This window comes from Saccopteryx bilineata, chromosome 1 (assembly GCF_036850765.1).
Source record: "Saccopteryx bilineata isolate mSacBil1 chromosome 1, mSacBil1_pri_phased_curated, whole genome shotgun sequence".
Taxonomy (NCBI): Eukaryota; Metazoa; Chordata; class Mammalia; order Chiroptera; family Emballonuridae; genus Saccopteryx; species Saccopteryx bilineata.
The window spans coordinates 289309727-289323827 of NC_089490.1; the positions used below are offsets into that span (position 1 = coordinate 289309727).

At 36.9% G+C, this 14101-nt stretch overlaps 1 protein-coding gene across 3 annotated transcripts in view; it reads right to left on the reverse strand.

Annotated features, from left to right (window-relative positions):
* Positions 1-4596, reverse strand: part of CDH12 (cadherin 12) — a 978939-nt gene extending 974343 nt beyond the window's left edge. For 2 of the 3 annotated variants that reach the window (XM_066244110.1, XM_066244099.1), the window contains exon 1: positions 4311-4596. The gene's annotated coding sequence lies outside the window, so the exon portion shown is untranslated. Of the gene's footprint in view, positions 1-4131; positions 4176-4310 lie in introns of those variants that run through there. The other variant, XM_066244105.1, reaches the window with a different exon arrangement.
* Between the last annotated feature and the right edge of the window lie 9505 nt (positions 4597-14101).

Genomic DNA, 14101 nt, shown 5'->3' on the forward strand with positions numbered 1-14101 from the left:
GTAATTTGGCTCCAAAAGCCCATAGAAAAATTCTCTAAATTTGGATTCAACCACTGTCTCACTGCAAGTTTTGATCTCTCCACATTTTAATGAAGATAATGAGTCAGGGCTCATCTTTACATGCAGAAAAACATTAGTTTTGGTATAACAATTTTCAGAAAATAGAGATCTAGAACCCATCAATTATATAGCACACTTACAGTATAATAATCAGTCATACTTGTAACTGGCATCCTACTTCATGAATAAGTTTCTACTCACACCTGTGCCCTAATGTTAACTACTTCTTTTGTATTTGGAACTAAGTATATATACCTAGTTCATTTAAATGTGTAGATTTATGAGTTTATATATGTCTTATATTTCCCTAATGGGTGTGCACAAATTGGGGTCTCACCTTCTCACATTAGAATCTTCACACATATATGCATAAGATGTATATATTAAAAAATTTAATTGGGGCCCTGGCCGGTTGGCTCAGTGGTAGAGCATCGGCCTGGAGTGCAGAAGTCCCAGGTTCGATTCCCGGCCAGGGCACACAGTAGAAGCGCCCATCTGCTTCTCCACCCCTCCCCCTCTCCTTCCTCACTGTCTCTCTCTTCCCCTCCTGCAGCCAAGGCTCCATTGGAGCAAAGATGGCCCGGGCGCTGGGGATGGCTCCTTGGCCTCCGCAACAAAGCGATGCTCCGGAGGGGCAGAGTATCGCCCCATGGTGGGCAGAGCATCGCCCCTGGTGGGCGTGCCGGGTGGATCCGGTCGGTCGCATGCGGGAGTCTGTCTGACTGTCTCTCCCCATTTCCAGCTTCAGAAAAACATGCACACACACACAAAAAAAAAATTTAATTGGTTACAGTAAATGCTACATCTCTCAAACCATAATATGAACACATTTGCAACAAAATGACTTAGATATTCACAGAGCAAAGGATATTGAAGAAATCCATAACCCTTTAGTGAAAAAAATAACTGAAGCATAATGAAAATTGAATTTATCCCTTAGTACCATGAACTATCATAGAATAAAGTAATACTAACCTGAATAAACCTATATTTATAAAAATAGTAAACATTAGCCCTGTTTTCAATAGCTTAGGAGGTATTTTTTAACTAAGTGTTAATTAATAATTTAATGACTGAAAAATGAATGCTTAGAATATTTATCCAGAATCTAACAAACAGTAGAATAACATTATGTGAAATTCATGTTATTCAATTTTTTAATAATCATGACTTTCTTAGTCTTAGTCTTTTCCAAAATGTTTACTTATTTTATATTATTATAAATATTAACATGTGATGTTTAAATATAACTTTAAGCAACCACTATTTGATATTCAACTCAGGTGACATTATTCACATTCACAAGCATATACAAAGTTTGGTGATGATGTATCACCCCTTTAGTATAGTAATTCAGGAAAAAAATGCAATTACTTTAAAGACTAATATTAAAAAGCTTTAAAAATCTATGAGTGCAAATTGTTCAATTATTATAATGTATTAGTAAAGTAAAAGAAAAAGTCCCCAGTAAAAATCATAAATTTCAATTCGTTATTTAATAATTAAGTTTACTTTATTTCTCTTGATATAAATTGGGCTTATTCATAAAATATAAAAAAATGTTTGTTAAAAGAGAGGTGAACTAATTTCCACCTATAATGTAATATAGATAAAATCATGAATTAGTGCCACATTTTAAGACAAAAATCTATTGATATGGTAATAGTGACATAGTAACACAGGACATAATTACTTTAAAAACAGCTATAATTTGTTAAAATATTAAAGGAATAGTATCTTACCTTAAATGAAACTCTGGAATCACACTTATTTTTAAAAATATGAAGACACAGTCTACTAATAAGTCATTTTATTAGACAAGTCCTTGGATTTGATATTATTACATGAAAACAGAGCTCACTTCTGAAAAGAACCATCACTATGCATCTTCCTATCATAATTATTAGACAAACTTAAGGATATGACATCTGAATGGCATAGGTGTGAAAACACTGGAATATATCACATTTTATTTAAATACAGTTTAGCAGACTATTCAAAGTTTCACTTTATTAGCAAGAGTGATTTGATGTTCATCATAGGGTATTTTAAAAGGTAGATGTGACAGATATTCTTGTCAACCACTAAATGATAAGTGATTGATTTCAACCAACATTACATACTCTTACATTTAATACATTCTGCGCAAATATCAGAAGCAAAATATGTTCAATGTAAGGAGAGCAGTTCTACGTTCCCCCCTTAAAGGATGTGGTCATATTGAGGTTTAAATATGTCACATGATGCACTAATAGGGCTTATCTCCTCACAAACTAAGCACTGTTTTTCCTGTGATGAAAACATAATATGTATTATTCCACATGTAGGACAAAGGACATCCTTCCTCCCATAATAATTCAGGTCTCTCTTTTTGTGAGAATTATCTAAAATAATCATATCACTAAGCAGATCAATGGAAGAAAAGAGGTCTAGTAGGATAAAGGAATTCTTGGCTTGAAAACTTCCCCCTTGTTTGAAAATGGTATACAGCAGTAGAAGTTAAGAGTCCACCAATAGGGGATTTGCTGAACACAATAGAAAAGAAAAGGAGGTGTATAAACACACACACACACACACACACACACACACACACATGAAAATGGCTTAACATTGGCAGGATTAAATTTGGATGCCCGTCTTTAAGTAAGGACTATTAATATGGGGGGAAATATAAAATAGAATTGGATTTTTAAGTTAATATGAAACCCTTTTTCTTTTTATGTCAGTAGTTTCTATAGCAGGTAGAGGATAGCCACTAGATTTTGTTACCCAACAAGCTGATCATACTGATGTGCTGGTTAGTTAAATTAGTTAAGTGGAAGCTCTTACTTAGTGTGTAGCTATGCTCTTGAGCATTCCAAAACAATTTGTCAAGCACCTGCTTCTGGCTTAAGAATAGTACCCATCTGCCTTACAATTCTAAAGAGACCTTTAGATGAAATCACGGAAAAAAATTGTAATAAGAACCCATTCCAGTTACATTTCTTTCTAGAAATAAGAATAAAAATGTATAAATTAAAATGCTTCTCTGCCCACCATATGACGGAGCATAGAAAAGTAATATTTCTGGACAGCTGTGTGTCTAGATATCATTTTATAAATCTTAAAACTGACCAGGTGTACTGAAAAGGTTAAGCAAACTAATACCTGCTTGGCATGGTTGGATTGTCATGTTTTGGTCATGCATAGTGTAATTTAAAACTGCAAACACGTTTTTAGAAGCTACTCTATTTAATTCCCCACCCCCAACCCCAGTCAGTATTTTAGGTAATTTTCTAGCTGAGCAGTTTGTGAATGAGCTTCAAAATACCTAGTGAGAAATTGAGAATCATGACATGGTCACGGAATCTGTCAAAAGTATGTCATTCTCCTCTCCAGAGACTGTAGAGAAATATGTCTGTAAGATATCAAGCACTCTGGACGACAGAGGCTCTGAAGTCTCTGTGATTCCATCTAGAAACAAATAATGATGTTTTAAAAGAAAAAAAATGTTTATAAAATGCTGAAAGTCACTTTGAACATTGGCTTGCCTGTTCTACATTGCACCTATTTCTAACTTTTTAAATGTACTACCAAATGATTAATACCCTTAGGATAATTTTGAAATGCATATTATATAACCCACAGTAGCTCTCTGGTAATCTATATCCCTTCCGCTTGTCCCAAATTAGTTTTGTGGTAGGAAAGTCAGCTGTATAATGAAATACTAGCTATTCCAAATCTTTACATTGTTTCACAGATGTGTTTTTAATGAAGAGTGAAGTTTTAAAATACACATGTCTTAATAAAAATCAGTGGAAAGGGGGCTGAAGGTTTTGCATTTTAACAAGAATCGGCAAAGACAGGTATTTACAGAAGCTGTCAATATAAATCATTACCTATTTTGTAGTAAAAAGAGATGCCAATAAAGCCATTTATAAAATAACCAATTGAACACCTGGCATACCTAATTATTTTCGTTTGAAATTTCACCATGCTAAGTAACCTACACTGATGGTTAAAAACCTTTCTTTCCCTCCCCTCTAAATTTAACCTCTTGCTCTGAAGACTAAAGACTTGTTTAGAACTTACCGAAGTTTCCCAAAGCAGAGCCATGCACCGATCCCTAAATCAGATTCCGGATCTCTGTGAAGCCTCGTCCGGCACTTGACTACGCGAGGCAACACTTTATTAATCATGTACGGATTTCAGTGCCCGTACCCTGAAGCGATCTCACACGACGAAATCCCGACCACAGGAGGAAGCCTTACCTGATGTCAGAGACGCCGCGGAGGGAGCAGCAGCTGAAAGGGCAGCAGCAGGATGCAACAACCCAGCCTTGCACTGAAGGTGAGACCCTTTTCTGTCTTCTCCCTGTTTCTCTCTCTCTTTTTCTCTCTTTTCCTTTGCAATCACTGGAGCAACAAACTGCCTTGCATTTGGTCCCCTTGTATGCACAGAAGGTTTTCCCAGCCCGGCAGCCAGCAGACAACACTTTCTTCCTGGAACAGGCTGCGTCCCTTCTCAGAAACGCCTAGACCCGTGTGTGGCTCTCTCCAGGTTTACCCGGCAGATCAATAATGCTCTCCGAGCGGCCCCCGCGCAACTGCTGCGGCCAGCGACCAGCCAATGGGGGCCCAGGATTTCCTCCCAGTCATCTCCCCGCCCTCAAAACAAAACACAGCGTGCCTTTGACACATCACCGAGTTGTGAAAAGTAATTGAATTCTGTATTTGAAATGTATCTTGTTTGTGTGTTTTCCCCCTAGCGTTCATTGTATCATGCTTTGGGTGTAGGGAAGAACTCCGCAGCTCTCAGAATACCCACTGGAGGAGCCCAGTGGAGGGGAAGGTTCTGGATTGCTGAAGTGAGAGCTCCTGGGTTAGTTCGCAGAAGCTTTGGTGTGGAGATGTGCGAGAGCTGTTAAAAATCTGATATGTATCAGATAGGAAGCCAGAGGCTTGGGTTTTAGTCCTCCCTCCACTAAATCAAGGTCATTTTATCTGGAAGTTGTCTCATTCTCTAAATTTTGTCCGAACAAGAATCAGGTGCTGAATCAGGTGCTAACTGGAAATAACCTTATCTAAACACTTTCCACTAATTCATTTATCTGTTCTATGCTGATTGAACTTATTCTAGATTCTAGTTTTCTCTAGTTTGGGTATGTTCATATAGATTTTTTAAATCAATGTTATTGTTTAGTGAGGGGATTTAATAGTGATGATCTGTACCTCTATAGAATAATAAAGAATTTTGTAAAATGATTTTTAACTCATAATAAAAACTAATACTATTGGAAGCAGCAATACTACTACTTCCTCCAAAATCACACCACTGTATGTGGTGATCTTTCTTTATGTTTTTGTTGCTTCACAACCTCCAAGGCTCCCTGGGGGGATTAGAAACTGGTCTCAGACATGGAGGACAAAAGGAGACCTAACAGGCAGCTCTCCAGATTGGAAGATGGTGGGTTTAACAAACCGAAGATTTACAACAAACCAGCCTGTCTGGGCACCTCAAGCCCTGGAGATCTCTGCACCTACACACCATAGTATGAAGAGTTTAAACCAGGGGTCAGGAACCTATGGCTCACGAGCCAGATGTGGCTCTTTTGATGGCTGCATCTGGCTTGCAGACAATGTTTAATAATAAAAAAAATAATAATGTTAAAAATATAAAACATTCTCGTGTATTACAGTCCATTCATTTCCTACTGCTCATGTTCATGGTGTGGGTAGCTGGAGCCAATCACAGCTGTCCTCCGGGACAACACCAAATTTTTATTGGATAATGCATAGCATACATGGGTCCTTGTATGGCTCTCACGGAATTACATTTTAAAATATGTGGTGTTCATGGCTCTCTCAGCCAAAAAGGTTCCCGACTCCTGGACAGAGGCCTTTCCTGTGTTCAGACATTGTACTCAGTCCTGATGATCTCAACAATGCCTTTTATGCTCAAGGCTGCTAACTTGCAAACAGGTCCGACCATGGGAGTGGTGGGCAGAACGCCCATTCCAGCACAGAGGATGGCCGAGGAGCCTCTGATTTCTCATGTCCTACTTGGGTCCCCTGGTGATAATGTCCTCTCCATGAGCTCCTCCAACAATTTTACTACTAGAGTGCTAAATACTGAATAAAAATTTACTTAAACAAGTTTATCAAGAAGCGGGTATTTTCTCTCCAAGAATCTAAGTTACTTTAAAATTTGTATTTCAAGAATGAAGCAATATTTAGGATAATTATTTAATTTAAGTATGTCAAAAATCTTGAGTATAGAATCTCTATGCAGCTTATCCTACAAGTCGGATTGGTAGCTCGAGCCACTGCACAAATAAGAATGTCTTTTCAATGTCACTGTTGAATAAGAATAAAATTAATGTGTCTTTCTGAAATCTTTTTCCACTGAAGTAATACAAATGGGTTGATGCATTCGGTGTAGCCAAGCTTTGTGTGTCCTGACAAGCTGAAATAGCTTGGGGACACTTTACAAACAAAACAATTTTGTTACCTGTCCATCATATGACGGAAGCATAAAAACGTGTAATATTCACAGCACTGCATGCTTGTCACTATAAAAAAGAAAATGCTCACTTTATTATAACTCACTCGTATAGCCAATAAAATTTTATCCAGTTCATTCCCCAGCAGAATGTGGTCATCTGGCTTTCATGAAGAAAGGAATATGCTAAGGAAATGGAAAGCATAAACATTATTTCTTTCTTAATTTTAAAATAAAATGAATTCATTCCTTTGAATTTATTTACTTATTTATTTATTTATTTATTTTGTATTTTTTTGAAGTTGGAAACGGGGAGGCAGTCAGACAGACCGGGATGCGCCCAACCGGGATCCAACCGGCATGCCCACCAGGGGGCGATGTTCTGCCCATCTGGGGCATCACTCTTTTGCAACCAGAGCCATTCTAGCGCCTGAGGCAGAGGCCACAGAGCCATCCTCAGCGCCTGGGCCAACTTTGCTCTAATGGAGCCTTGGCTGCGGGAGGGAAAGAGAGAAACAGAGAGGAAGGAGAAGGGGAGGGGTGGAGAAGCAGATAGATGGGTGCTTCTCCTGTGTGCCCTGGCCGGGAATTGAACCCGGATCTCCTGCACGCTAGGCCGACGCTCCATCACTGAGCCAACCAACCTGCCAGGGCCTGAATTTATTTATTGATCACAAACAATAAGTCATTGAATACAGAACACTGTCTCTGTTCTATGGGTTAATGACTTTTAATGTGTGGTACCCAGACAAGTAGCAAAAACATCACCTGGGAACTTATTGAAAATGCAAATTCTCAAGCCCCTCCTCATTCCTATTGGATCAGAAATTGTAAGATAGTATTTAGAAATCTGTTAGGTGACCACAGTGCACACTCATGTTTTAGAGTCTATGTTCTAAGGAAAGAATTTACAAACTACTATAGCAGACCAACACGTATTTTTGTAAGTAAAGTTTTGTTGGAACGCAGTCATACCCATTTATTTTTTCCATATTTTTAGTAACTGCTTTTGTACCAAAATTGCAGGGGTGAGTGCTTGCCACACGAATTTATGACATGAAACCTTGAATATTTAGTGTCTCTCACTTTAAGAAATATCTGTCCACCACTGTCTACATTATAAGATATGTTATATAATTAGTAGAGGGCAGAGTTCTGAAGGAAATAACATTTAAAATGGGGTAGGCAGGTTCAGATTAATGAAAACAATAGAATTTGAAATAGATTGAGAATGATAATATGTTAAATTGTATTGATGTGTGTTTTTTACAGATTTGTGCTGTTCTACTGAGGAAGAGGAAAGGACTTGTTTTCAGTCATGGTATATAATCTGCTTTGAAACATAAATGGAAAATAACATTATCATGTCCAAGCAGAATATTTAAGAACAAATATAAATTTATACCTATTTCAAATGGAGGCTTTGTTCTCAGTCTAGGTTGTTGAATGAAGAGAATGTTGAGGTCTTAGCTGTCCCAAGATGATCATACAGCTTGAAAGAAAAATAAAAATTTTACTTGCAATTCACTGAGGTTTTGGGGTCATATTTTGCCAAACTAGAACCTAGTCTATCCTGATTAAAACACATAGGAAGAATTAATGTAATTAGAGTTAAGAAAATAAGTGCTATAGCAAATGTGATGACTGGGATAAGGCATTTAACTGGAAACTAAAAATTATTTGGAGGTAAGAACAATGAAATGAGTAGAATTTCTCTAAGAAGAAAACTCCTTGAAATGTACAAACTAAATGTTAAAAAGAATTATAAGAGATAATTAAGGCTAAGGAGATAGAACTTAGTTATTTAGCAATTGTAAACCATAGATGACTCTTTAAAAAATAATGACATCATCAAAATTATGCTATTGAAAGATGATTCCATTAGAAAGGGAAAGATGGAAAGACAGTAAACAAAAAGCAATTCACAATAAATCTGTGAAAAATGCAAATATGATATATAATGTAAGAGATAACTCAAACATTATTACGTACATTCAATGAGTCAGCAGATTCCATCAACTTGACTGCCTAAATACCATTAAGGCATTATTTTATCATTTATTTTATCCACAATTGTCATTGCTTTGGTTCAGAATTTCGCCATTCTCCTTTTCTCCCTGGATGTTTATAGCCATCTCTTTCTTTCTTTCTTTCTTTCTTTCTTTCTTTCTTTCTTTCTTTCTTTCTTTCTTTCTTTCTTTCTTTCTTTCTTTCTCTCTCTCTCTTTCTTTCTTTCTTTCTTTCTTTTCTTCCTTCCTTCCTTCTTTCCTTCCTTCCTTCCTTCCTTCCTTCTTTCCTTCCTTCCTTCCTTCCTTCCTTCCTTCCTTCCTTCCTTCCTTCCTTCCTTCCTTCCTTCCTTCTTTCCCTCCCTCCCTCCCTCCTTTCTTTCTTTCTTTCTTTCTTTCTTTCTTTCTTTCTTTCTTTCTTTCTTTCTTTCTTTCTTTCTTTCTTTCTTTCTTTCTTTCTTTCTTTCTTTCTTTCTTTCTTCTTTCTCCAAATGAGAGGAAGGAAGATAAAGAGACAGACTCTAACATGTGAGTCAATCAGAATCCACATATCAACCCCCATATGGGGCCGATGCACTGCCCATCTTGGGCCATGCTTGCAATGGAACCATTTTTGGCTCCCGAGGTGGAGGCTCCAGAGAGCCAACCTCAGCACCCTGGGTTGATGCGCTAGAACCAATGGAGCCATGGCTGCAGGAGGGAAAGAGAAAAGGAGAGAGGATACAGGGGTTGGGTAAGGGATGGAGAAGCTGATGATCTCCTCTCCTGTGTGCCCTGACCAGGAATTGAGCCTGGGACAGCCACATGCCAGGCTGATGCTCTACCAGTGTACCAACCAGTCAGGGCCTGTAGTCATCTCCTAATAAGTGTCTCTATCTCCTTGACATGTTCATTATTGGTCAACAATTTCTTTAATCTAGGATTTCCCTGTTTGATGGGAATTTACAATCCCATATGAAAGAGAGAGGAGACATAGACACCAGCAGATTTTGTTCAAACAAAAACAAAATTATCTCAGAAGTGATAAACATCACTTCTGTTTATATTTCTTGGCCAGTCACAGACATGTTGCTAAGTGTGATGCCAATGTAACAAAGACACATAACCTCCGTAGTGGAAATGGAAGGTAGGAAGGGCCTGTGATTATTTTTAATAGTAATACAATCTAACACATTCTCTTCTGGGCTTAAAACAGCAAAAAGTTGAGTTTGCCTACCAGGCAGCTTGCATGTATAAAAATCACATTTTCTTCATCCTCATTATGTCACTTTATGTGTAGTACTTACCGTTAAATTGAAATATTCTAAAGAAAGAGAAAAAAATGAATATAAGACATTTTATAAGAATAAATAAAAGTGCTTTATTAAATTATAAATGTAGGCCCTGGCCGGTTGGCTCAGTGGTAGAGCGTTGGCCTGGCGTGCAGAGGTCCCGGGTTCAATTCCCGACCAGGGCACACAGAAGAAGCGCCCATCTGCTTCTTCACCCCTCCCCCTCTCCTTCCTCTATGTCTCTCTCTTCCCTTCCCGCAGCGAGGCTCCATTGGAGCAAAGATGGCCTGGGCGCTGGGGATGACTCCTTGGCCTCTGCCTCAGGTGCTAGAGTGGCTCTGGTCGCGACAAAACGACGCCCCAGAGGGGCAGAGTGTCGCCCCCTGGTGGGCGTGCTGGGTGGATCCCGGTGGGGCGCATGCAGAAGTCTGTCTGACTGTCTCTCCCCATTCCCAGCTTCAGAAAAATACAAATAAATAAATAAAAAAAATAAATAAAACAATAAATAAATATGTACACATTTGAAGAATAAAATTCAAAGTGAATACACCGAATAGTGTTTTAAATGTTGCAAATTAGGCATCCTTGCTTAAATTTTCTTTAAAAGAGAATGTTGATCAAGACTCATGTGCATAGTTTATATACCAGCTGACCTCCAGAACCAGCATATAGGAACCTGACCAGTGGCTACTGGGCTTGATTCTATTGGGATTTCTGGAGAAGTGTACAGAATACCTCTAAGAATTTTTCATTCAAAAGACCAGAAGCTATTTTTCTTCTTGATCTAGACTCCCTCTTTTTTTTTCCCTGAGATATCTACACATATAGGTACAGTGACTTCCATCATTGTTTTCAGTGTAAGAGAAGCCTGAAAGAAGTAAGCAAAGACCAACCTTGATCACTTGAGAAACTCATCATGAATAAGGAATTGGACAACAATCACAGGGACCTGTCTATCTAGGCTGCAATTAAAATCAGAGGCTCCAAGAAAATGTAAGCTGTCATCTAATAGCCTAAGATAATAGTTATGTCAATAACAACAGACAGAAGAAGATAAATTCACAGAACTGTTATATTGAATATTTTGGGATTTAGAATAAAGTAAAATATCCAGATTTTCTAGGGTGATCTGATGACTTGAAATAAGTGAACAGAACCAGCTGCCAAAGAGTGTAGCAGGAGATAAGAGATTGGACTAGTCATCATAATAAAATACTTCAACAACTATTACTAATAATAAATAGTTAATCTTGACTGAGAAGTAACTAGGTGCTGGCACAAGGTTAAATATTTTACTTACATTTTCATAATATGTGTGAAGGCATTAGTATTATTTTCTCCAGTCTAAAATGTAGACACAAAGTAATAGAGAAGTTAGATAACATATAATGGTCATAAACATAGTAATCAGTGAAATCTGGATTTGAATCCTGATATCTGAACTCCAGAGCTCATTTTCATAATCACTGAACTCTAATGCTTGAGTCTAATATTTCTTTATCGCCACATGAATACAAAATCTGAATAGAGCAAGCAGCTTTATAGTTCTTATTTTCAATGGTGGAAAAAAAAATCTTGATTATTAAGAAACAGCATCTCCCCCTCATGAATTGACTAATATTTTAATAATTCATTGAACAAATAATTGTTGAATTCAAAGTACATTGCTTTGTGTTAAGGGTGAATGGTGAATGCTAAACAGTAAATGCTATAATCTCTAGGGACCAAAGGAGAAAGTTCTTTCCTGAAAATTTACAGCAACTACATATTTTATTACCAACTATGTACAAACTAAGTATTTAATCTTATAATGAAACATTGTTTTGTCCCAAAATCATATATGTATCTCCATTAGCAACAGGAACAAACATAACATTTGGAAAGGAAAAAATGCAACTATTGATAGAAGAAATTTTTATAACAAAACTGAACTTTGAACCCAACAGAGTTGCAAACAAGTAGGAATCAGATCTACTTCAGTAATGGTCTGACTTGATAAGAAATGTGCATGGAACACAGCATTATGGAATAAACTAATGTTTAAAGATTGTGTATATTTGACATTTATTAATACCTCATTTAATTTCACATGATAATGTAAGAAGACATTTATAATTGCCATTTAGTAGATGGCATAGCTGAGGCTCAGAGGAGAAATATCTATTGCTTAAGGTCACTCTGACAATAAGTGTCAAGATCCAGAGTCATGTGTCAGACTCAGTGGATCCCATTTTAATGCCTTTTTATTTTTTTTCTCAAAATGACACCTGCCCAAACTGAGTCATCTAATTTTGTACCACTAGATAATAATACTTTCTCTTCGATGGTGAGCTGCCATAAATCAGTAAAATTCCAACTCTCATCTTTCTACCACCTGCTACTCCCCACCATGGGAAAAAATATGGTTATGTATATTTTGGGGACAGCCCTAAGTATTCATAAATATGTAAAAATAAGAAACACAGGAGATATAAGCAATACTAATATGTTCTGACATGTTGGCTAAGATTACAAAATGTAGGTGGGTTTAAACTGGTGCTAAAAGGCATACAATTTAGACGGGTTGAAAGATTCATGTATTCAGGCTTGAAGCTTCTGTAAACTAGCTTTCTTGAGGTCTAGGGCATGTGTTATGAAAAATATATAACAATATTAAATCATCAACATATAATAGATCAATCAAAAATTAATTTTATTTTTCTTTTTAACTTACTAAAACTTGAGGAAGGGGCACCAGTATGAAGCAACTATTCTGCGATGGCTAGGGCATGGATTAAGATGGAAAAGCAATAAATAAAAATATAATTTTGAAATAAGATATTTTGAGATATACCAAGACTTCCTGGATATAGATGATAATGCACAGGATTATGTTAAACATTAATCTGAATTTTCAAGCTTAAATAAATAAAAGAAATATAGATACTGTCGACTAATGTTGGGAAGTTTAGAGTTAGCATACAGAAGAAAGAAGGTCTGATTTATGGTTCATTTTTACTAAAAAAAAAAAATTAAATCATCAAAATGCTTTGGCAATTCATGATAAATTATGCAGTTCGGTATCAACTTCACAGTAAGAATAATAACACTAACAACAATAGTACAAACAAATTATAAAATAAGTATGAAAAATGCAGTGGATTTTATTGCTCTTAGAGTATATGCACTCTAGATATTCAAGCATATGTTAATAGCTCAGGAGTGCTTCATATATCTAAAAATCCTATTTTTTTTGTGCCTGACATCTTTACATTTTTTTTGCCTGCATGTTGTAGCTATCATAACTTTAAAAAATTTAAATTTTGTAACCAAATCTTATGTAAATATTTTATGTAAAAAAGGACATTTTAAGGTTAAAATATATTTTATACTTTTTAAAAATAAAATGTATATAGAACTAAATTTAAACTTCTCCTCTTTGTATGTATTTTCATATGCCATTCATTTTTTAACTGGCTTGGCAACATTATCATTTGCTTTTACTCTTTCCCTCTTTAAAAAGATGTCTTTGTAAAAAGCATATATACAGTGTGTCCATAAAGTCATGGTGCACTTTTGACTGGTCGCAGGAAAGCAACAAAAGACGATAGAAATGTGAAATCTGCACCAAGTAAAAGGAAAACTCTCCCAGTTTCATACCTATTCAGTGCAGTTCAATGTGGGCTCATGCACAGATTTTTTAGGGCACCTTAGGTAGCTATCCCGTATAGCCTCTAAAGACTCGTCACTGACTGATGGCCTACCAGAACAGGGTTTCTCCACCAAACTGCCAGTTTTCTTCAACTGCTTATCCCACTGAGTAATGTTATTCCTATGTGGTGGCGCTTCATTATAAATGCGCCAATATTCACATTGCACTTTGGTCATGGATTCGAATTTAGCAAGCCACAGAACACACTGAACTTTCCTCTGTACTGTCTACATCTCGACTGGCATGGCCATGGGCTGCTCCGCTGTATACACGGTGTTACGTCATCATCTGCGCATGCGCACATGCTGTCACATCATCCTACAGAAACTGGGAGGGTTTTCCTTTTATTTGGTGCAGATTTCACATTTCTATCCTTTTTTGTTGCTTTCCTGTGACTAGTCAAAAGTGCACCATGACTTTACGGACACACTGTATTTTAGTGCTTTTTGCTGTTGGGCAAATGAGTTGGTAAAATTTGTATTTTCTGAGTTGCTCACTTTTATTGTTAAAAATGGCTGTTACCCAGGTAAATTGCACTGCCCACGTGAAACAGCTAATTACCTTCCTGCTTGGGAAGAGCCACTGTTATGCTA